This window comes from Gymnoscopelus braueri (assembly GCF_963280865.1).
Source record: "Gymnoscopelus braueri genome assembly, chromosome: 4".
Lineage (NCBI taxonomy): Eukaryota > Metazoa > Chordata > Actinopteri > Myctophiformes > Myctophidae > Gymnoscopelus > Gymnoscopelus braueri.
Genome location: NC_137605.1, coordinates 5,953,792 through 5,976,313, shown reverse-complemented (window position 1 = coordinate 5,976,313; position 22,522 = coordinate 5,953,792).

Below are 22,522 nucleotides of genomic sequence, written 5' to 3'. Positions count from 1 at the left end.
AAAAGTCTAACTACAGTATGTCTGAGATCTTGTGTTTATTAATGCAAAGTTTTTGTTGAATCACAGACTGCACAAACACAGAATTATATACAGCTCTGTCAGTGGTGGAAAAAGTACTTAAGTAAAAGTACCAATACTGCAATATAGAAATACTCCGTTACAAGTAAAGGTCCAGAATTAAACATTTACTTGAGTAAAAGTACAAATGTATTGGCATCAAAATGAACTTAAAGTACCAAAAGTAAGTAAAAGTAAAATGTTTGAAAATAGACGGTCTACACTCTACAAGCTCACAACGCGTCGCGATGCGACGCGTTGTGAGCTTGTAGATCGGCTATTTTCAAATAGCCTATGTATGAAATAGGGCTAAAGTGGTTAATGTATGTTTCATAATATCATCATTTATATCTGAAAAGTAACTAAAGTTTCAAATAATTGTAGTGGAGTAAAAGTATTATATTTGCCTCTGAGATGTAGTGTAGTAGAAGTAAAATGATTGGAAATTGGAAATACTCAAGTAAAGTACAAATACCTCAAAACTGTACTTAAGTAAATGTACTTTTACTAAGATCTCGACCCCCTAGTAGGGTCAGCGAATCTTAGTATAATCTGAGCTTCAATTGGAATCGACTTCTGAAAAGTCTATTTCAGAACCTTCATTGCTTAATTTTAAACTTTTCTTGTCTCCCAAAAAATCAGGAAAATGCTCAATTTTTCTGATATTCTGATTAGTATTTCTATAATCTGAGCTTCAATTGGAAGTGACTATTTGAAAAATGAAGCCATTTTTTATTTAGGTTCTGAAACGAAAATCAGTAAAATAGACTTTTCAGAAGTCTATTCTATTTGAATCTCAGATTAGACTAAGATCCCCTGACCCACGCGTCTCTGCTTCTGGTGACTGATATTGTCCTTCTAATGAATGTTAGACTCATTAAAACACACGTCTCTGCTTCTGGTGACTGATATTGTCCTTCTAATGAATGTTAGACTCATTAAAACACACGTCTCTGCTTCTAGTGACTGATATTGTCCTTCTAATGAATGTTAGACTCATTAAAACACACGTCTCTGCTTCTGGTGACTGATATTGTCCTTCTAATGAATGTTAGGCTGATTAAAACACACGTCTCTGCTTCTGGTGACTGATGTTATCCTTCTAATGAACGTTGAGACTCATTAAAACACACGTCTCTGCTTCTGGTGACTGATATTGTACAGAGCAGGTATTTTATGTTCATCCTTCTTTCTCATGTCACGTGTCATCATCTTGTCACCATTTCTACGTGTAATTATTGTCTCCGTCAGACCGAAAGGCATGGCGAAGACTATGTTTTGCACCAAAATAATTTGGAAATAGCCGATCTACAAATCTCACAATGTGTCCCTACTGTATGTGACACATTGTGAGCTTGTAGATCTGCTATTTTCAAATTATTTTTATACATTTGAAAACTTGAAACGTGACGTTCTGCTTAATGAGTACTTTTTCATGTTGATGCCAATACTTTTGTTCTTTTACTCAAGTACATTTTGAATTCTGGACTTTTGCTTGTAAAAGAGTATTTCGCAGTGTTGATACTTTTACTTAAGTAAAACATTTCGGTACTTTTTACACCACTGCAAAACAACTGGTTAAATTTGTTCTACTGCTATGCCACCAGAATGTGGAACGCTCTACCAACATACTGTATATATACTGTATGTACATATATTAACAGAATGCTCTACCAACAGTCATAAAATAAGTGTGAATCCTTACTCTCTGAATTGAATACACAGGACCCCAATGGAAACAAGCCATAGTGCTTTCTTTGGTTCAATCCTTTTTAGCATTGTATTTGTATTAAACTGTACTTTCTGTGCTTTTTTTGCAAACTGATAAACAAAGTATTTTTCAGGAGCACGCCCATGCATCGATTAAGAACAACCTTAAAAGCAGGGCTGCCAACACCCCTGGATCCTGCAGGAGTCTCCTGGATTTCAACCACGTCTCCTGACAATCCAGGAGAAACTCCCCAAATTCGCTAGAACACAGGAAATTGCATCTACTATGTTAAAAAGTCAAGTCAAGTCTGTTCAACTGTGTCTCCTTTACATATTTATGTGTTATAAAACACATGAATAGTTTTAAAACATATTAATAGAGTTATAAAACACATGAATAGTTTTAAAACACATTAATAGAGTTATAAAACACATGAATAGTTTTAAAACATATTAATAGAGTTATAAAACACATGAATAGTTTTAAAACATATTAATAGAGTTATAAAACACATTAATAGTTTTAAAACATATTAAAGGGGAAATCCACCCATTTTCAATATTTAACTATGTCATTAATATAGCATAAAGGAGTTGTGTGGAAATAAGAAAAAATTAAAAAAAAAATTAACATTGCAAAAAAATTTAACATTGCAAAAAAATTAACATTGCAAATTACACCATGATGAGTCATCACAGTGTAATTTGCAATGTTAATTTTTTTGCAATGTTAAATTTTTTTGCAATGTTAATATTTTTTCCTTTATGCTATATTAATGACATAGTTAAATATTGAAAATGGGTGGATTTCCCCTTTAATAGAGTTATAAAACACATTAATAGTTTTAAAACATATTAATAGAGTAAACAAAAAAAGGGTGACTTGTCATGGACAGACTGGAAAACTGTTTGGACGCCATCTCGTGGCCATCAGCGGGCACTACATGTGTCTGGAGATTATTATGGATCTATAAATCAGTGTTTCTCATGTCAAGGACCCCCAAATTAATGTATGCATTTGTCCACGGACCCCCATCTGAAAATATTTTGTGCCAGGGACCCCCAGAATAGAAGATTTATAAAATAATTCAACATTATTCAAACTTTTCCAAACATTTTCGAGATTTTGGAACATTTAAAAAATAGCAGATGTACAAGCTCACCGCGCGCCACTAAGTGACGCTGTGAGCTTGTATATCTGATATTTTTGAAAAGCTAAAGTAAAAAATGTGGAGCTTTCTGACTCCACACAGGTGTAGATGGTTTAGTGTTGATGACTGAAAGCAGTCTGGGGGTCGATTCACTCTGCAGGTTGAACATCCGGTCTGAAAACGGAAGCGGAAACGGTGTGTCCATGTGATTTGCAGGTGAACGTGTTCAACGCACCGGATCCAGTAGGCGTGGCTTTAGACCGGATGTGAATATGGGTTTAAATTGGACGCAGGCAGCGCACCACGGCTCGTTTGAATAGTTTGGTGTGTACCGCACCACGCCGCTCTGTAGAAGGTAAAACTGATGTTTGATTTATATCAACATGACACGTTTTTATCCACTAATATTTAACACCATTATTATTTAAGCATTCGAGGTGTTCTAGGACTGTGAATTATTATGACACCAAAAATGGACAAATATATATGAAATATTGTGTTTTATAACCGAGGGAGAAAATGCATCAAACTAGTCATTTTTATCGAGTCTTGACTTTTACTTCATAGATATAATTATGCAAATGTCTAAATCGATAAAATACATCTATTATAGTCTTGATCCAAGGCTATCATCAAACAAACATTTGTTCCAAATGATCACTAAACTAAATTGTCACTTAAAGTTTAAACCTTAAACCACACTCACTGTGAGGGGGTTTGTAGATCTAACCCCGCCATTAATGTGCGTTCCGTTTATAATCTATGTTTAGCCTTGGATCAAGACGGTCAGGGATTTTATTGATGGTGATCGAGTCTGACGTTTGTTAGTTTTAAACGGCTCATAAATCCCCATAAATGTACCCAATCCGACACATAAAGTGTTTAAACCCAAAGCCACGGATGTTACCCGTCCATACGGGTTGGTTTTGTTCCGTAATATTACGTTAAGTTTAATAAAGACGTGTTTTAATCTCGTGTGTGTCTGAACGCCGTTCTATTTCCACATTTGCATGGAGTGTAATACCTGCGTTCACCTGCTGCAGCAGTGCCACTTTACCAAATATTTTCTAGTTGTGTGTTTAAGGCTTGTGCGTCTACATTTATGTATACATTGTAAATATAAAGTGATTATCTTAAAGCTACAGATGCTATCCGTACATACGGGGTGTTAGTGTTCAGTTAATATTCAGTGTAGTTTAATAAAGAAGTGTTTTAATCCCGTCTGTGGATGGACGTCATTGTATTTCCTGGATTACATGGGGTGTAATACTGGCGTTCACCTGCTGCAACAGCGCCACTTACACCCATTGAATTAAATATACAGTGATTCAGACAGACCAGATTGAAACATTCATAATGTGGAATATTACTGAACATAAAAGGTCCGTATGGTGGGATAACATCTGTAGCTTTGGGATAAACACTTTATATTTAAAATGTATACATTTATGGAGTTGTTTGAGACTTTAACATGGAACTAACTACAAACACAATGTTTGGAGAGTGTTCAAGAATGTCAGATAGGATCATAATAATAATAATAATGGAACTTTATTTGTTTAGCACTTTCACATTTCATACTTTTCATAAAAGATCTATAACAAAACGAATGTAAAAGGATAGGAGAGATAATGGAGCTAAGTTGTAACATAAGATAAATAACACTCAGGCAGGAGAATAAGAGGAATCTAAAGTAAATGATATCAAAATCGATAACAATAAATCTACGAGTCTTGATCCAATGCTAAGATGAAACTATAATATCGCCTCTATTGGGAGGAAACCTCATAATTATGTCAAAAACTGTTACTTTTCAGGATTCAAAAATGGCAAAAGTAGCAGATCTACAAGCTCAAAACGTGTTGCTTTGTGCGTTTCAAGCTTGTAGATCTGCTACTGTTGATGCTTTTTTGCGACGCTGTAGTATGATCAAGTAGGACGCGAGGTTGAACCACTTTAACCATTATCTTATGCTTTGGGCTATTCAAAAATAGCAGATCTACAAGCTCATTGCGCGGCGCCGAGTGCCGTGCTACGAGCTTGTAGATCTGCTATTTTTGTGTGTGTGTGTGTCTAATATTTGCTTCTGGGGGAATTCTACAAGTCTTTTAAATCATAACAGTTTTTTGAAAAAAACTTATGTTGCTATAATCAAACTTTTCCATGACAAGGACCACCCATAATGATGTATTTGGCCGCGGACCCCCATCTCAAAATATGTTGTGTCAGGGACCCCCCAGAAGCAAAAATTTGAGTAAAATAAATTCGCAAATTTTCACGATTTAAAAAAAAATGGCAGATCTACAAGCTCATAGTGCGGCACTCGGTGCTGCGCTATGAGCTTGTAGATCTGCTATTTTTGAATAGCCAAAGTATAAGATAATGGTTAAAGTGGTTACACTGATGCGTTCCCGGTCTCAAAGGGTTAACACTATAGCATACATGGGCAACACCTTCACTTAAAGGAGAATTTGACTAAGTTTTTCTTACCTTTTCTATGATGTTATATCTTAGGATGTTATATCTTAGGATGAATGGTACAGTAGAAAAATTTCATAACCCCCCCAAAGTCCGCCACAGCTTAAAACGTGGGCCTTGCGTTAGAGCTCATATTTTAATAGCTTTTTTTTTTTTTTTTGATCTGACGTTCATAGTGACAGAACACTATGCAACCCAAAAAAAATAATCTAAGTCTCGCTTCTCGAGATTTAAATCTCGTCTAGCGAGACTTCGGGATATATATATATATATATATATATATATTTTTGGACAGTGTTCTGTCACTATGAACGTCAGATCTCAAAGAAAAAGAGAGAAAAGCTATTAAAATATGTGATCTAACGCAAGGCCTATCCGCGCACGTTTTAAGCTGTGGCGGACTTTTGGGGGGGGGGGTTATGACATTTTTCTACTGTACCATTCATCCTAAGATATCATAACATCATAGAAAAGGTAAGAAAAACGTAGTCCAAAATTCTCCTTTAATGGGGCCCGCAGGTTAATAGTGATATATTGATGTCAGCTGTTCCAATTCCAAACATGCAATCATGACCCACTTTAATTACTTCATGTCCAATGTATTTGTATTTAAGTTCATAAAGTTAACTTAAGTATGAGTACATCCATTTGAAATTTAATTTAAAAAATACTTCAGGATTCCAATTAAAAAATACCCAAAAAGAATTCAGGATTCCAATTCCAAAATAGCCGATCTACAAGCTCAAAACTAGATCAGCTATTTTTGCTACTTTTGTGTGACCTACTAGAATGACACATTCAATTTACAAAGTAAAAATAAGGAGTTAAGAGGTGTCTGCCCGACAGCAACAATATGCAATGTGTTCCTCTGGAGCAGTGTTGGAATAGTTGAGTTACTACAACATAGTAATATGTTACTTATTACATATTACTTGTTTAAAAAGTAATGTAGTTACTTTACTTATTACTCCCTGCCAAAAGTAACTAGTTACTTATTACTTAGTTACTTTTTTTTTCTCGCCCCCAGTAATTGCATCCTTTCTCCCCAAAAGTCTGACTTTGCATTTTCAACATTAGCAGCAGTTGTTTTTTTTCTCTTTTCTGCAGCCTACATTGTAAAATCCTCATTGTTGATTTAACTCTGAAAAGTGTTCTGTACACATGACGGGTCCATTTGGTTCTATTTGTACACTCATTTCAATTATATTAACACTAAGACTTTTACTGTGTATGAATTCATAACTTACAGACTAAATGAAAACCATTTGACTATGAATTGAATACTAAGGACCTCAATGGAAACAAGACCGCAAGGACTTTTTTGGAAGTATTTTAAATGTATTTCATGTATTTTTTTGCCTAAAAAAATATTCAAATTCAAACACCTGGGCTCAAACATGAGACACAATCTTTGAACAACTTCTGTTGTTTATTAAACAAAATGTATTCTAATAAAATACTAAAATAAAAAGGCTCCCATAGCAACACATTTTCAAAAAGTAATAAATAACTTTTTGAAAAAAAGTAAAGGTAATAATATTACTCAAAACGTGAAAGTAATTAGTTACGTTACTAGTTACTGGGAAAAAGTAATAATATTACTTTAAGTTACATATTACTTTAGTTACTTTCCAACACTGCTCTGGAGTGAGTGTGGAAATATAGTGGCCCTCTACATCATCAAAGTTTCATCACCCCTGCACTATAGCCTACTTAAAAACAAAATGTTCTATTATTGTTGTTGTTCAATAGTAAATATAATGTTGGTGTATATCTGTGTCTTGCAGGTTAATCATGAGGTGACCTTCAGCAGAGTGGACTAAATCTACTTCATACAGTGAGTTAAAAACGCTGAGTCATGGCTTCTAGCTATGACTCAGCGTTTGACTCGCTGTATGAATGCTTCAGTGAAGGTCCTGGATGGATGGATGGAGTCATCAGGAGATAGCTGGTAATAGAGTGTCTGTAACTCAGGAAAAGGGGCTTGAAGATGGAACCTCGATGGAGTCGACGCAGCAACGAGCCCTGAGAGCTGAAACGTATAACGGTGCCAACGAACGCTCTCCGTCCGAGATACAAGGCGTACGGTGCTCGGGACGTGGTGCCATACAACCTACGCGGCTCTATTAATACCAGCTATCTTCAACCACGCGGCGGGAGACCCCACACGGTACGTACCTGGATCACACCTGAACAGTATAAACAATAGGGCTGTGTCACCATTAGAAAATGTACGTTGACTATTAATTGTCACATAAATGATTGCGATTAACCATTAAGACCGCGAACGCATCTGTGTCATTTTAAGATTTCTTTGGCTATTCAAAAAGATATACAAGCTCATAGTGCTGCGCTATGAGCTTGTAGATCTGCTTTTCTTTTTTTTTTTTTTTACATTTGTGCAAATCATTGAATTAATATATATTTTTAACTAACATTCATAACTAAAATCTTTGCTTCTGGAACAAAATGGGGGGGGGGGGGGGTCTGAGGATTTCTACATTTGTAGAATCCCCCCAGAAGCAAAGATTTGAGTTACAAATGTTTGCTTAAAAAAATATATATATTCAAAGAAACCCAAATTTTCACGATTTATTTCGAAAAAGTTTGTTTCAAATTCCAACCCTCAACATTCTGCCTAATCCAGTGTTCTGGAGAAATTGGTGACCTGACAAAAGATGTGTCCATCTTGTGGACTTCACATCATGTCAAACATCCAAAGTAAATCACTGCTGTTAGTTTATGAACAGAGTTGCTCTGTCACATTGATGTTTGTGTGAAGTCTCACTGTTTCACTGTAACACCACCGGCACCATTGTAGGAGGGAGGCACAAACTGAGTTTTGGAATCGGTGGCCATTTTGGAAATAAATTGGGCCTCTTCCTCACTTCCCTTCACAGGTGTTACCAATGATGCTAATGAAGGCTCTGTTCGAAATAGACCCTTCCGGGTGTGTAACTAAATGGAAACAAATTACAGTCCATTTGGTTCCATTTGTACTCTCAGAGTTATGGGGGTCCTTTGAGAACCACTGTGCTACACTACATAGAACAGAGCCTTCATTAGTATCATTGTAATGGTAACACATGTGAAGGAAGTAAGGAAGAGGCCTTGGCCAAATGCATATTCATTTGGGGGTCCTTGATATGAAAACTTTTGAGAGCCAGTGTCTTTAGTTGTTTCTGAAACTTGATGAAATGATAAGCATTGTAGACTTTACTTGAACATGGTGTTTGATACAGGAATAGACGGCACCTCTTTGTTAAATTGGTTATTTTTCTCCCAAAATGTAAAACAAATGAAGAATTTGCTAAATGGTGTTAAAAAATGACTTATTTTTCCTATGGATTAGTCACCCCATGGAGACTTGAATTCATGGATATGTTTTTGTTTTGTCTCATTCCTAAACCAATAATTTGATGACCGGCAGCGGTTCCGGTAGGAGACACAGAGTCTCCTTTGTGTCTCCTACCGGAACCTCTGCCTACTGGTCCATAATTGAAGTCTCCATGGGGTGACTAATGGATAGGAAAAAAGTGTGTTTTTGGGTGAACTATCCCTTTAAGTAATGTAAAGTATACATGACGTGAACATGTACGGTACATCATTATCAGACCTAAACGTACAGGTCAACATACTGTTTTATGCCCACAGTGGCTGTAGGAGACAGGTTTTGTAGCAATGGTAGAAATATTAGGCCTCAATTGTCGAATGTTCAAGCATCTTATAATCATGTACTTAAAGGGATATTTCACTTTAAAAAAAATCTGGGTCATTTTATCGTCTACTCAGGCTTTTGTGAGCCCCCTAGCCATGGTTCACATGACGCTTGTATACAAGCGTCATGGGGCCGAGAGTCCCTGGTTTATAGCGGTGTTCGTTTTTTTACATTGCCAACTCTCACATGTACATAAACGTTCAGATTTCAAATATAAAGTGCTTACCCCCGGATGTTACAAGGCGATCCGGACCACGATAAGTACCCGTATCTCCCGTATTGTTAAATAAAAAGCATTTTAATCCCATCGCCGGCCATTTTCTTTTTCTTTTTTTTTGTAATGTATCAGAGTGCAATACACCTCCCAACCATTAGTGTCGCATGGTTGAAAGTATCGGAGAGAATTTGGAGAAAATGGTCGGCGATGGGATTAAAATGCTTTTTATTGAACAATACGGGAGATGCAGGTAGTCATCGCAGTCCGGATCGCCTTGTAACATCCGTGGCTCGGGGGTAAGCACTTTATATTTGAAATCTGAACGTTTATGTACATGTGAGAGTTGGCAATGTAAAACAATCGAACACCGCTATAAACCAGGGACTCTCTTGACAGTCATGTTTCAGGGCTAGTGAGCCCCCCAGACCGTTTTTAAAGGACGACTTCACCCATTTTCAACCTATCTATAATTGGTCCTCACTAATGCTCATGATAAAATGGTACAATTGTTTTCTACTGTCTGTGTCTCAGAGGAGGGCTGTGGACAGTTCAGAAACCTGTCTACCAGTGACATCATCGTTAGGAAGGTTTTTTTCCCAACAAGATTTTTAAAAATGTATTTAGATTTGTATTAATGCGAGAACAATGGCTTCTATTATTGCATTGCAACTTTCCAGGAATTACAAAGCCTGTAGTTTCTATTAGCTTGGATTCCCCATCGATGATGTCACTGGTAGACGCGACTCTGAACTGTCCACAGCCCTCCTCTGAGACACAAACTGAGTAGAAAAAAATTGTGCCATTTTATCATGAGCATTAGTGAGGACCAATTATATGAAGATAGGTTGAAAATGGGTGAAGTCGTCCTTTAAGTTGCTTGATTCAGTATTTTGACATTCAGTTTAGGGTTTAGGGTAACCCTAACCCTGTTAGATTAATAAAAAACACCCGTCCTTGGTTCTGGTGACTCACCCTGCCCTCCTAATACGTGAGGGGGCCGTGTTTTTTCGATACATTTTTTCATTTATTTAAAAAAAAATGGGAAGATTAAATACAATAATTAAATAAAGAAATATAAAAAAAAACACGGCCCCCTCGCGTATTAGGAGGGCAGGGTGAGTCACCAGAACCAAGGACGGGTGTTTTTGATTAATCTAACATGTTAAAAATGGAGTTTGACGTTATAATGGGTTTAGGAAGGGGGCGTGTCTGATAAAATTAATATCAAATATCTAAATACTGAATCAAGCAACTTAAAAACTGTCTGGGAGGGTCACTAAAGCCTGAATAGACGATAAAATGACGTTTTTATTTATTGAAATATCCCTTAAGTTACTTAATTACTTACTTTGAGGAATAGAAATGGCCAATTACACATTGATTGAAGTGCCCACTTTTCCCGGGTGCCCACTCTTCTGGTTACAAAATCACACATTTTTTAAAAGTAATTGCAATTCGTTTCCATGTTGAAAAAATGTTCATGCATTTTCAAACTTGTTCATAAAATTCAGGAAATGGCCGATCTACAAGCTCACAACGCGTCGCGATCGCGGCGCGCTGTGAGATTGTAGATTTCCAAAATCTAAAAACAAATTCAAGTCAGGTAATATGCCATTCAATTAATATGAAGTTATTTGTCATATCTGCCCTGTTTACGAAGCTTAAAAGACAGCTTTTTTTTATTATGTTCAATGCCACAATTAAAGGGACACTTCACCCCAAAAAAACGTTGTTTCAATGGATTAGTCACCCCATGGAGACTTGAATTCATGGATATTTTTTAGTTTTTGTCTCATTCCTAAGACAATAATTTGACGACCAGCGGACCGGTAGGCAGCGGTTCCGGTAGGAGACACAACGAGTGTCGGTCATCAAATTATTGTGTTAGGAATGTGACAAAAAAAATAAAAAAATCCATGAATTCAAGTCTCCATGGGGTGACTAATCCATTGAAACAACGTTTTTTTTTGGGTGAAGTGTCCCTTAAGTCAATCGCAATTATTTGTGACAATTAATCAAGTAAAATGCCATAATGGTGACACAGCCCTGTCAGTGACCAGCTTATGGCTCTACAGACCATCATGGCTTCCAAAATGTCACCCTGTAGACCTGCTCAACTCAACGTTTTTGTTTTTCTTCTATTTTTGTGTCTTTACAGAACATGAAGATGACAAGAAGAAGACATCCGTAAGGTAGGAACTCTACGCTGCTGTTGCTGTGTGCAGTGAAGATGGCAGGAAGGTAGGAACCTTTTGATTGCAGCTGCTGCTTGTTAAGGGGGCTACATGCTACCATACCATGGATGTTGTCATTTGCGTCGTCTATCGCTTCACATCATTTGTGGATAAAGCTTCGTCATGTCGGTCCACATCACATAGGACCATGTGCCCTGTATGTGGTGTATGTGATGTATTTATAGTTTCACGTAATTTGCGGCTAAAGCTTTGGTCACATCGGTCCACATCACATGTAGCCCCATTAACCCTGTGTTTACAGCCATCTATGCTGTAGGTCTGTGCAAACTAACAGAGAAAGCAAATGATGTGTTGTGTCATTTGCTTCCTTTATTAGTGTTTATTTTATTTTATTTGCTGTTGTCTGAGTTGTGGCTGCTGTTGAAGGTAAGTGATAGTAGTGACACGGTCTATCATTGGTTGTCGGGCAGAAACCTTGTATCTCCATATTTAAACATTATGTTTGTAAATGCATTTCTTTACTTGGTTATAATACAGTGTCACACACTAAAGTAGTACAAACAGCCGATCTACAAGCTCACAATGCAAAGATCATGATAATTACATTGGATCCATTGGAACACAGGTTCTTTTTTGTGTCCATTTCCTGAAAAGTAACAGTTTTGGACATACAAGGTTTCTACCTGACCTCCATACTTTAACTTCCCCTCCTTTCTCTTCTCTATTATTTGCTTTAATAAAGTTATTCGTTTTTTGTTTTCGTGTGTCTTTGATTACTCAGAATAATAATCTTTGTAAAGTCTATTTCTTATTTCTTTCTTCTTGCCTTTCTATTGCACTAGTTCTTCACTAGTGGTTTTACACACAGTACAAGTATAGACAATAATAATAATTGGAAATACTCCAGTAAAGTAAAAGTACCTCAAAATTGTACTTAAGTACAGTGCTTGAGTAAATGTACTTAGTTACTTTACACCACTGCAGGGTACAGTATTCTAGGTTGTATAATATAGTGACCAGGGTACAGTAGCCTATATGTGGCTCTTGGTCACATAGCAAACTCACATAGTTAAACCTAATTGTGCTTTAGCTACTTTTGATAAAGTTCAAACTGTAGCGTTTTTTGTCATAGTATCAAGTAAAACATTTTTAGTTTTAACCGTAAAATTGCACTATCAGCGTCGTTCGCGCAGCGCCACTTGCGTTGCGTCATTTTAACGGGTGGCGGGCCAGCGGTTTGCGTCGTTTGTGTTCAATGCCCGTCATTCATGAAGCATATTAAGTAAGAAAGGATTTTTTATTGGGTGACGGCCAGCGTTCATGTCATTTATGTCTCGTATCGTTGCGCGTCATTTGCGTTGCGTAATTTGATTTGCGTCGTGTCTCAGGATTTCACGTCCGTCAGGTAAGTCTTCATCACGTCAGCCCACATCACATAAGCCCATGGTGTAGTGTAGTGTAGTATGTGATGTGGATTTATGTGATGTATTTGTTGTGTAATTTCACAACATATGCGGGTAAAGCTTCATATTTGATTTGCGTCGTGTCTTATCATTTCACGTCCGTCATGTGCAGGTAAGGCTGCATCACGTCAGTCCACATCACATTATGACCATACAGGGCCGTATGTGATGTGACGTATGTGTTGTGTCATTTCACAACATATGCGGGTAAAACTTCATCACGTTAGTCCACATCACATATGAACATATGTGGAGGTATGTGATGTCGTCATTTGCGTCGTGTCGTTTCACGCCATTTGATTCGCGTTGTACCGTTTCAGGTTATTGGCGTTGCGTCATTTGCGGGTAAAGCTTCATCGCGTCAGGCCACATCATGTGACCACTATGTGATGTGGATTTATGTAATTTTGTGATTATTTCACGACATTTGCGGATAGCTCGTCATTCACATCGTTCGGCAAATTTTTGTTTAGGTCAGAACAGGAAGAGATGTAGGCCTATCATTCACATTATATGCATTTAATCACTTTGGTTTTGCTGTTGCTTGTGTTGTATGTTGTGTACTAATGTCATTCATAGTGTTGCATGTTGTGTACTAATATCATTCATAGTGTTGTATGTTGTATACTAATGTCATTCATAGTGTTGTATGTTGTGTACTAATGTCATTCATGCTGTTGCTGTATTGCTGACAAATATTGGCACAATTGATTTTGCGTTGCGTCATTTGCGGGTAAAAGCTTCATCACGCCAATCCACATCACATAATAACAATAATAATAATATAATATGGTCATAATATGACCAGTATGTGATGTGAAGGTGTGTGACGCATGTCTGCATGTGCATCACGTATAGTTTCTCGTTATTGGCGCGGTCATTTGCGAGTAAAGCTTCATGTATTTTGCAGACAATGCTCGTCATTTGTGAAGCATATTAAGAAAGGACTGGACCAGTGTTTTTTATTGGGTGACGGCCAGCGTTCATGCTATTTTATGTCTGGTATCGCTGCGCGTCCATTTGCGTTGCGTAATTTGCGTCGTGTAATTTGATTTGCGTCGGGTCTCAGGATTTCACGTCCGCCAGGTAAGTCTTCATCACGTCAGCCCACATCACATAAGCCCATGGTGTAGTGTAGTGTAGTATGTGATGTGGATTTATGTGATGTATTTGTTGTGTCATTTCACAACATATGCGGGTAAAGCTTCATATTTGATTTGCGTCGTGTCTTATCATTTCACGTCATGTGCAGGTAAAGCTGCATCACGTCAGCCCACATCACATTTGACCATACAGGGCCGTATGTGATGTGGATTGATGTGATGTATGTGTTGTGTCATTTCACAATATATGCGGGTAAAATAGTTTCTCGTTATTTGCGCGGTCATTTGCGAGTAAAGCTTCATGTATTTTGCGGACAATGCTCATCATTTGTGAAGCATATGAAGAAAGGACTGGACCAGTGTTTTTTATTGGGTGACGGCCAGCGTTCATGCGATTTATGTCTCGTATCGCTGCGCGTCATTTGCGTTGCGTAATTTGATTTGCGTCGTGTCTCAGGATTTCACGTCCGTCAGGTAAGTCTTCATCACGTCAGCCCACATCACATAAGCCCATGGTGTAGTGTAGTGTAGTATGTGATGTGGATGTATGTGATGTTTTTGTTGTGTCATTTCACAACATATGCGGGTAAAGCTTCATATTTGATTTGCGTCGTGTCTTATCATTTCACGTCACATCCGTCATGTGCAGGTAAAGCTGCATCACGTCAGCCCACATCACATATGACCATACAGGGCCGTATGTGATGAGTATTGATGTGATGTATGTGTTGTGTCATTTCACAACATATGCGGGTAAAATATAGTTTCTCGTTATTTGCGCGGTCAATTGCGAGCAAAGCTTCATGTATTTTGCGGACAATGCTCGTCATTTGGCAGAAGAATAATGAAATAAAGGACTGATGCTGGACTGAGAACATGAAGCAAAGAATGCTGCTGCCATGGCGTCATTCACCCTCGTATAATTTATGTCAATCGTTCACAAATGATATGAATTATATGAGTCTCTCTCTCTCTCTCTCTCTCTCTCTCTCTCTTCCCCCCCCCCCCACCCCGGTGAGTAGGTTGTGGCGGCTGTGGCTCAGGAGGTAGAGCAGGGTCGTCCAATGATCCTGTGGGTCGGCGGTTCGAATCCCGGCTCTTCCTGTCCGCATGTCGAAGTGTCCTTGGGCAAGACACTGAACCCTACATTGCCTCCAAAGAGTGGGTCGGCGCTAGCTTGCCACCATTGGTGTGTGAATGTGGGAAAGGTGAGGACGCTGGCGTCAACTGTTCGCCGCTTCACCTCCCAATGTCCCCCCCCCCCGTATGAATGAATGAATGAACTATTGTAATGCGCTTTGAGCACTTGGAAAAGCGCTATAAAAATGCAATTCATTATTAATTCATTATTAGGTTGGTGAATGTAATGCACATTATAAAGTGCTTTGGTTACAGCCACCGTGACACTGTGTGAGGCAGTTCAGTCACTGTAGACTCCATTACTTCTGGAAAATAAAATAAACATTGTTAACTGTTTTCATTCTAAACAGTAGTCATAACTGTGATTGCATTCTAAAGATTACAGTCATAACTGTGTGATTGCATTCTAAACATGACATTCTAAACGTCATAACTGATGTCATTCAAAATTTGTAAGCTCTATATTTAACTGCTACCAGGCATTGAGCCACTGCAGAGGTTCCCAAACCTTTTAGCTCGGGACCCAAACTAGTGAAAATAATAGATTTGCAAGCTCACAACGAGCTTGTAAATCTATTGTCACAACCTCTTTTTTGTTTCTAATTTATTGCTTAGATTTGTTTTGTTTTCATGAAATGGCACATGTTCTATTTTTGCTTGCTTCTTATATGTACTTTTAATTCATTTTTACTATTTGACCCCAGGAAGAACAGTCAACTAAGGAATCTGGATCTGAAATTAACAATAAACAAACATTGGCAAAAACACACTGGGATGTAAACATTTCAGTGTAAAGTATCATAACCTTTTAGTCCAAGACCCAAAAGAGAATGTGATGTCTCACTGGGACCTAGTGAAAAAAGCAGATCTACAAGCTTGGCTTGTAGATCTGCTATTTACACTATTTTAATATTTTAAGTATTCATTTGATTTGTTTTAAATGTATGAGGTTCTTTTGCAAAACCTTATATCTGTAAAAGTACCGTTTTTTTTCAAAATTTATTTTATAAAACTATTTTGTAACCCTAACCTTTATTTAAAAATATTTTTAGGAAACTAAAGGGAAAAAGAGGAATATTTACTGACTGTAGCTGGTCTCAAAAACAAAGCAAAACTGGCAGAAATAAAGACTCACTTCACAAAAAACTTAAGGAAAACTCCTTAGATGGAGACCAAGAAAATCTATTTTATTTTTTTGTTTCATGTTCATCAAGTGCTCCAAGTGCTCAAAGTGAAAAGTGCAGCAGCAAACATTTAGGTCATAGGACCATCGTCAGTGCTATATCATCAGATCTAATCATTTGCGGTTAAAGCTTCATCACGTCAGTCCACATCACATATGACCATAGTGTGTGTAGTGTAGTGTAGTATGTGATGTGGACTTATGTCTCGTATCATTTCGCATAATTTGATTTGCGTCTCGTCTTATCATTTCACGTCACTTAAGTCATTTGCAGGTAAGTCTTCATCACGTCAGTCCACATCACATATGACCATAGGCGCTGTATGTGATGTGGATTTATGTGTTGTCATTTGCGGCTAAAGCTTGATTATTCACGGCGGTCAGTAGGCGAGGCACTGACGATGGTCCTTTGACCCAAACGTTTGCTGCTGCACTTTTCACTTTTAGCACTTGGAGCACTTTATGAGCATGACAAAATAAAACACTAATATATTTGCTTAGTCTCTGTCTAAGGTGTTTTTCTTAAGGTTTTTGTGGAGTGAGTCTTTTCGTCAACCGGTTTTTCTTTTGTATAAAGATGTTAACATGGCTACCCATTTATGGTCTGTAAATGATTAAATTATTACAATTTAAAAAAAAATCGGAGGAGTCAAGATTTTATTTCACAATTGTGAGTTCTGTGGACATTTTTGTTTTTTGATAAAAAATATGATCCATGTCATTTAACCGATTAAAAGCATTATCAGGTTTTTATTAAAACAATGTCCGCAGAGCTTTAAAAATTATCTTAATTGTGAAAGTTAATTAAATGTTGCTCATGTACTATGTTAATCCATAGGGTTATGTTTTACATGTTGCTCATGTACAGTGTTAATCCATAGGGTTATGTTTTCATCTGCCGTAGTTGTAGATCTTTGAAATGTGTAAATCAGTGGTTCTCAGCCTTATTCTGGATCTGACCACTTAACATGGCAGCCGTGTTAAGTGGACAGATGGGTGGGCCTTTTCAGAGCATGCTTTAAAGACCAATCAATCCATTGGAACTAACTTAGTATACTAAGTTATTTATTTGGTATAACTTTTTATATTAAATCTTAATGTTTTTGCCAATTATTTAGGTGGAGAACCACTGGTTTACATTTCAACTAAATGCAAGTTGTATGTTAAACAAATGTTTCCCCTACTTTATGGAATTGCTTTTTTTTTTTTTTTACTTTATGAAATTTGTTTGAGCTTGTAGATCTTCACTTTCTTTTCTTTTTGGAATTTCTTATTTAGCATTTTCTTAAATTACATTCTTTTGAATGTTTTTGATTATTTTCGTGACATTGATCTTGTAGATCGGCTATTTTCAATTTTTATACTGTTTTTTGGACATCAACAATATTCCAATATGTCATATCTGCTCCATGCAGAACAAACCGATGTCATTTTCAAATGTATTTAATGCCTTAATTGTATGAGGTTCCTTTGAAAAATGAGAACTTTTTATTTCTGTAAATGTTATTATTTTCTTTAATTGTAGGAAACTAAAAGGAAAGAGGAACATTTACTGACTGTAGCTGGTCTCAAAAACAAAACAAAACTGGCAGAAAAAAAGACCCTCCACAAACTCCTTAGACGGAGACCAAGAAAATCTATTTTATTTTTTTGTTTCATGTTCATCAAGTGCTCCAAGTGCTCAAAGTGAAAAGTGCAGCAACACACATGTAGGTCATAGGACCATTGTCAGTGCTATATCATCAGATCTAATCATTTGCGGTTAAAGCTTCATTACGTCAGTCCACATCACATATGACCATAGTGTGTGTGTGGGGTGTAGTGTAGTGTAGTATGTGATGTGGACTTATGTCTCGTATCATCTCGCATAATTTGATTTGCGTCTCGTCTTATCATTTCACGTCACTTCAGTCATTTGCAGGTAAGTCTTCATCACGTCAGTACACATCACATATGACCATAGGCCCTGTATGTGATGTGGATTTATGTGTTGTCATTTGCGGGTAAAGCTTGATTATTCACGGCGGTCAGTAGGCGAGGCACTGACGAGTGTCCGTTGACCCAAACGTTTGCTGCTGCACTTTTCACTTTTAGCACTTGGAGCACTTTATGAGCATGAACAAATAAAATGCAAATATATTTTCTTAGTCTCTGGGTATGGAGTTTTCCTTAAGGTTTTTGTGGAGTGAAAACATGGCTACCTATTTATGGTCTGTTCATGAATTTTCCATGGCCAGTCATTTGGGATCAATATAAGTAGGAAAAAAGGCTGTTATTCTAGTCCAGACTTGTCCTTTAACATGGCAGCCTTAAGTGGATAAACTAAATTGGTAAATGGATGAACTGTGACGGGATAGATGGAGGTCAGCAAGAGTTTTTTTTGTACAAATATTAATTTGAATATCTGTTAGTTTATTGTATCTATTATCTGTATTTTGTTTTAGTTTTTCTCCTTTTGTTGTTGTACTGTTAATTATTGACATGTATTTTGTGCTATTGTTTTCCTGTTTTCTTCTTGGTTGTCATGACTTAGGTCTGTCAAAATTACATAATAGTCTTTGATGGATAATATCATTGGAAATTATGTAATATGCACACAAAGAAAAATCAGTTGTAATGTTCGTTTTGTTTTAACTTCCATTTACTGTATTTTAATGTGATTTTTTTTTTGTATTTATTTATTTATTGTATTCTTTTTTTTATTATAAAAGGCGCTATATCGCTAAACATTACCGTATCTAATCTCAGTAGGCTCATTATCTGTAACTGTACAGCTGTGCTGCTTCAGGAATTCTGTGACCAACAGCGTAACTCATCTTCAGACTCCACCTCAGCCTATCGCATTTTGAGCTTGTAGATCTAAGTTTAAATAGCGTGAATGTTTGTGTGTGTGTATGTTTTGTCGTAATCAAAATCTACAAAGAAACTAAAGGTTTCAAATAATCGTAGTGGAGTAAAAGTACAATATTTGCCTCTGAGATATGGTGGAGTAGAAGTAAAAGTACTGCAAATTGGAAATACTCCAGTAAAGTAAAAAAGACCTCAGATGCTGGGTTCATTTGTTGACCTGGTTAGTTGACCTATAGTTTCTATGTACAGATTATTAATTTATTATACTGTTTAGACTGATGCTATCTTCTTGGTTTACCTGTGATCCTAGTTTACTGAGACACTACACTGTCTCTGCATTCTATGTATGTGTTTACTTTGTTTATTGTAAGTCACTCTGGATAAAGATTATAGATGAATTTCTACATTGTAAATTGTGAAATGACTTAACTGTTGAAATAAATGTGTGAGTGGTACCATGTGATTGTAAATTACAACAAAACAAAAACAAAGGCTCTGGTGTGGTTCTCCTGGTTTACCGGGATGGGGTTCAATTCCCTGCAGTGCCCTACTCGTAGTGTTGTATTTACCCTTTATATGGTCTGTTTTATTTATGTTCATAGTGTTGTATTTACCCTATATGGTTTATGTTTTATTCTTTATGCTCATTGTGTTGTACCTTTCGTGGTTTGTTTTATTCTTTGTTCATAGTGTTGTATTTACCCTTACATGGTTTGTTGTATTCTTTATGTTCATTGTGTTGTATTTAGCCTTACATGGTTTGTTTTATTTTTATATTCATTGTTGTATTTACCTGGTTTATTCTTTATGTTCATTGTGTTGTATTTACCCTTACATGGTTTATGTTTTATTTTTATATTCATTGTATTTACCCGGTTTATTCTTTATGTTCATTGTGTAGGGTTGGGATCCATCATTATAATTGTTGATGACCAAATGGACCATTACAGGTCTGTAACTCTTTAGTGTACAAATGGAACTAAATGGTGGTCTTTGAAATGTAAAAGTTTGAGGACCACTGGTATTGTAATGGTTTATCAGACGTGAAGTCCACACACCAGCTCTGACAGTGTGATGGATACGGTTCCCAACACCCTGCAGCTCTTAGCCTGTCTCAAAGTGGGGTCCGGGGACCCCCAGGGGTCCTTGGGGGGATTTCAGGGGGTCTCCAGCTAAAGTAGTTAATGTAGCATCATAAACATTTTAACCACTATATCCATTTATATGCTTGCTATTCAAAAATAGCAGATCTACAAGCTCACAGCGTATCACTTCGTGCCGCGCTGCGAGCTTGGACATCTGCTATTTTTGAACATTTTCGAAGGCCCGCTCTTGTCCTCCGACGGCCAGGACGCGCTCGCCTCTTTCGCCGTTTCCATGCTGTGATCCCCGCCGAGACAAAGGGAAGATCTCCCACCACCCAGCCGGTGGAGGGTTATCCGCGAAAAAGTCCGGAATTCTGTGTGTGATCGCTGTGCTGATGTCCAGAAGTGCTTGTCTGTCATAACTCCTTAGACACCCGACGGTGTAGGAAAAAAAAATAAAAGGCTTAAAAATACTAAAGAAGGAAAATCGTTGCGACGCTGAGGAGCGTGTACGGAAGCAGCCTTCCCCCTCCATTGGCTCGCCCATATAATGGGAATTCAATACCCATAATTCTAGCTTCACATGTGTACTTTTTATAGAATGTCATATCAGAAGACCGAGCTTCGCAGTGTAAAGAATAGTCATACCCTTCCAGTCAGAGCTCTTATGTCTTGAAGGACCCTATGTCCGTCCCGAATAGAGCGAGCTCTGAAAGCTTGCCTTTAGTTTCAAAAAAACATTACATACTCTGGACATGACTACTTCCTGGAACAGGAAAAAAACTATAATACTCGGGCATAACTAATTCCTGGAACCTCTTTTCAGTTCCAGGAATTAGTCATGTCCCGAGTATTAATTTTTTTCAGTTCCAGGAAGTAGTCATGCCCAGAGTATGTATGGTTTAAAAAAAACCATTACATACTCTGGACAAGACTAATTCCTGAACTGAAGAAAACATTTATACTCGGGGCATGACTAATTCCTGGAATTTTTTTTCTGTTCCAGGAATTAGTCATGCCCAGAGTATGTCTGGACAAGACTAATTCCTGGGAAATGCAAGCACACGATTCCCGGTGAAGCCGGTCATTTTGACATATGGCCCTAAATTGGGAAAAATAAACTGCTAGGGCCTCGGAGGATAACAATATTCTGGTTGCTCTGTTAGGGCAACCACACTAATTAAGACTTCCAAAGTAATCAAACACACTTCAGTCACTTTCACTCACATGGTTGACTCCTGAAAGCAGTGTAAATGTAGTCTGTTCTGTAGAAGTATGAGGCTAGGCTGGACTCATGAGTTAATATTTACTAATTATGAAAATATTCCAAACTGATAAAATATTGTAGTGACTTTTGTTATTACCAAGTGAATTGTATTGATTTTCCTGTTGCATTTTCTTTGCCCTCTGTGTGCTCACCATGCAACAAACCTCCAGACTGGAAGCAGTGACATGAAACATGGCATCCATGAGTTTAGCACGTAGGAGAAAGTGTAAAAAAAAAAGAAAAAGAAAGAAAAACAAATAAATACTAATAAACATTTACAAAACCTGTTTTATTGTCATATCACAGGTTTACAGGTGAAAATCAGTTGGTGAAATCTCGTTTTTGTTCAAGCGCCACCATTTCATCGTTTTCCAGAAGAAGATAGGAGGGGTGGGGGGGGGGGGGGCATAGCATAAAAGCAGCAGCATGTATGTACATGAGATTATACATAAGGTGCAAAAGAGTAGGTCCACACAGGTTAGACATAAGGTGCAAAATCTCTCTCTCTCACACACACACACACACTAGGCCTACTATTAAAAACATATTTGGCCCTTTTTTCTTTTTTTTTGACTAGATTTGACTAAGAGACACTCGGACCCCCCGCGACTAACCAGTCGACTAAGTCGAGGTCAGGCCTAACACACACACACACACACACACAAAATTTGGCCTCCTCAGTCCCACCATGCTCCATTCCAGACACAAACACACAGCAAGCACATAACACATGTGCACATGTGCACACACACAAGCACACATGCACGCAAATAGATACATACCCTATCTCGGTTTGATGTTTCAGGGCATGCTCACAAATAAATGATACCTACATGAAACACACCATAACTCATTCATTATTCCAAGCAAATAATATTTGCTTAATTATATCATCTTATTTTGCC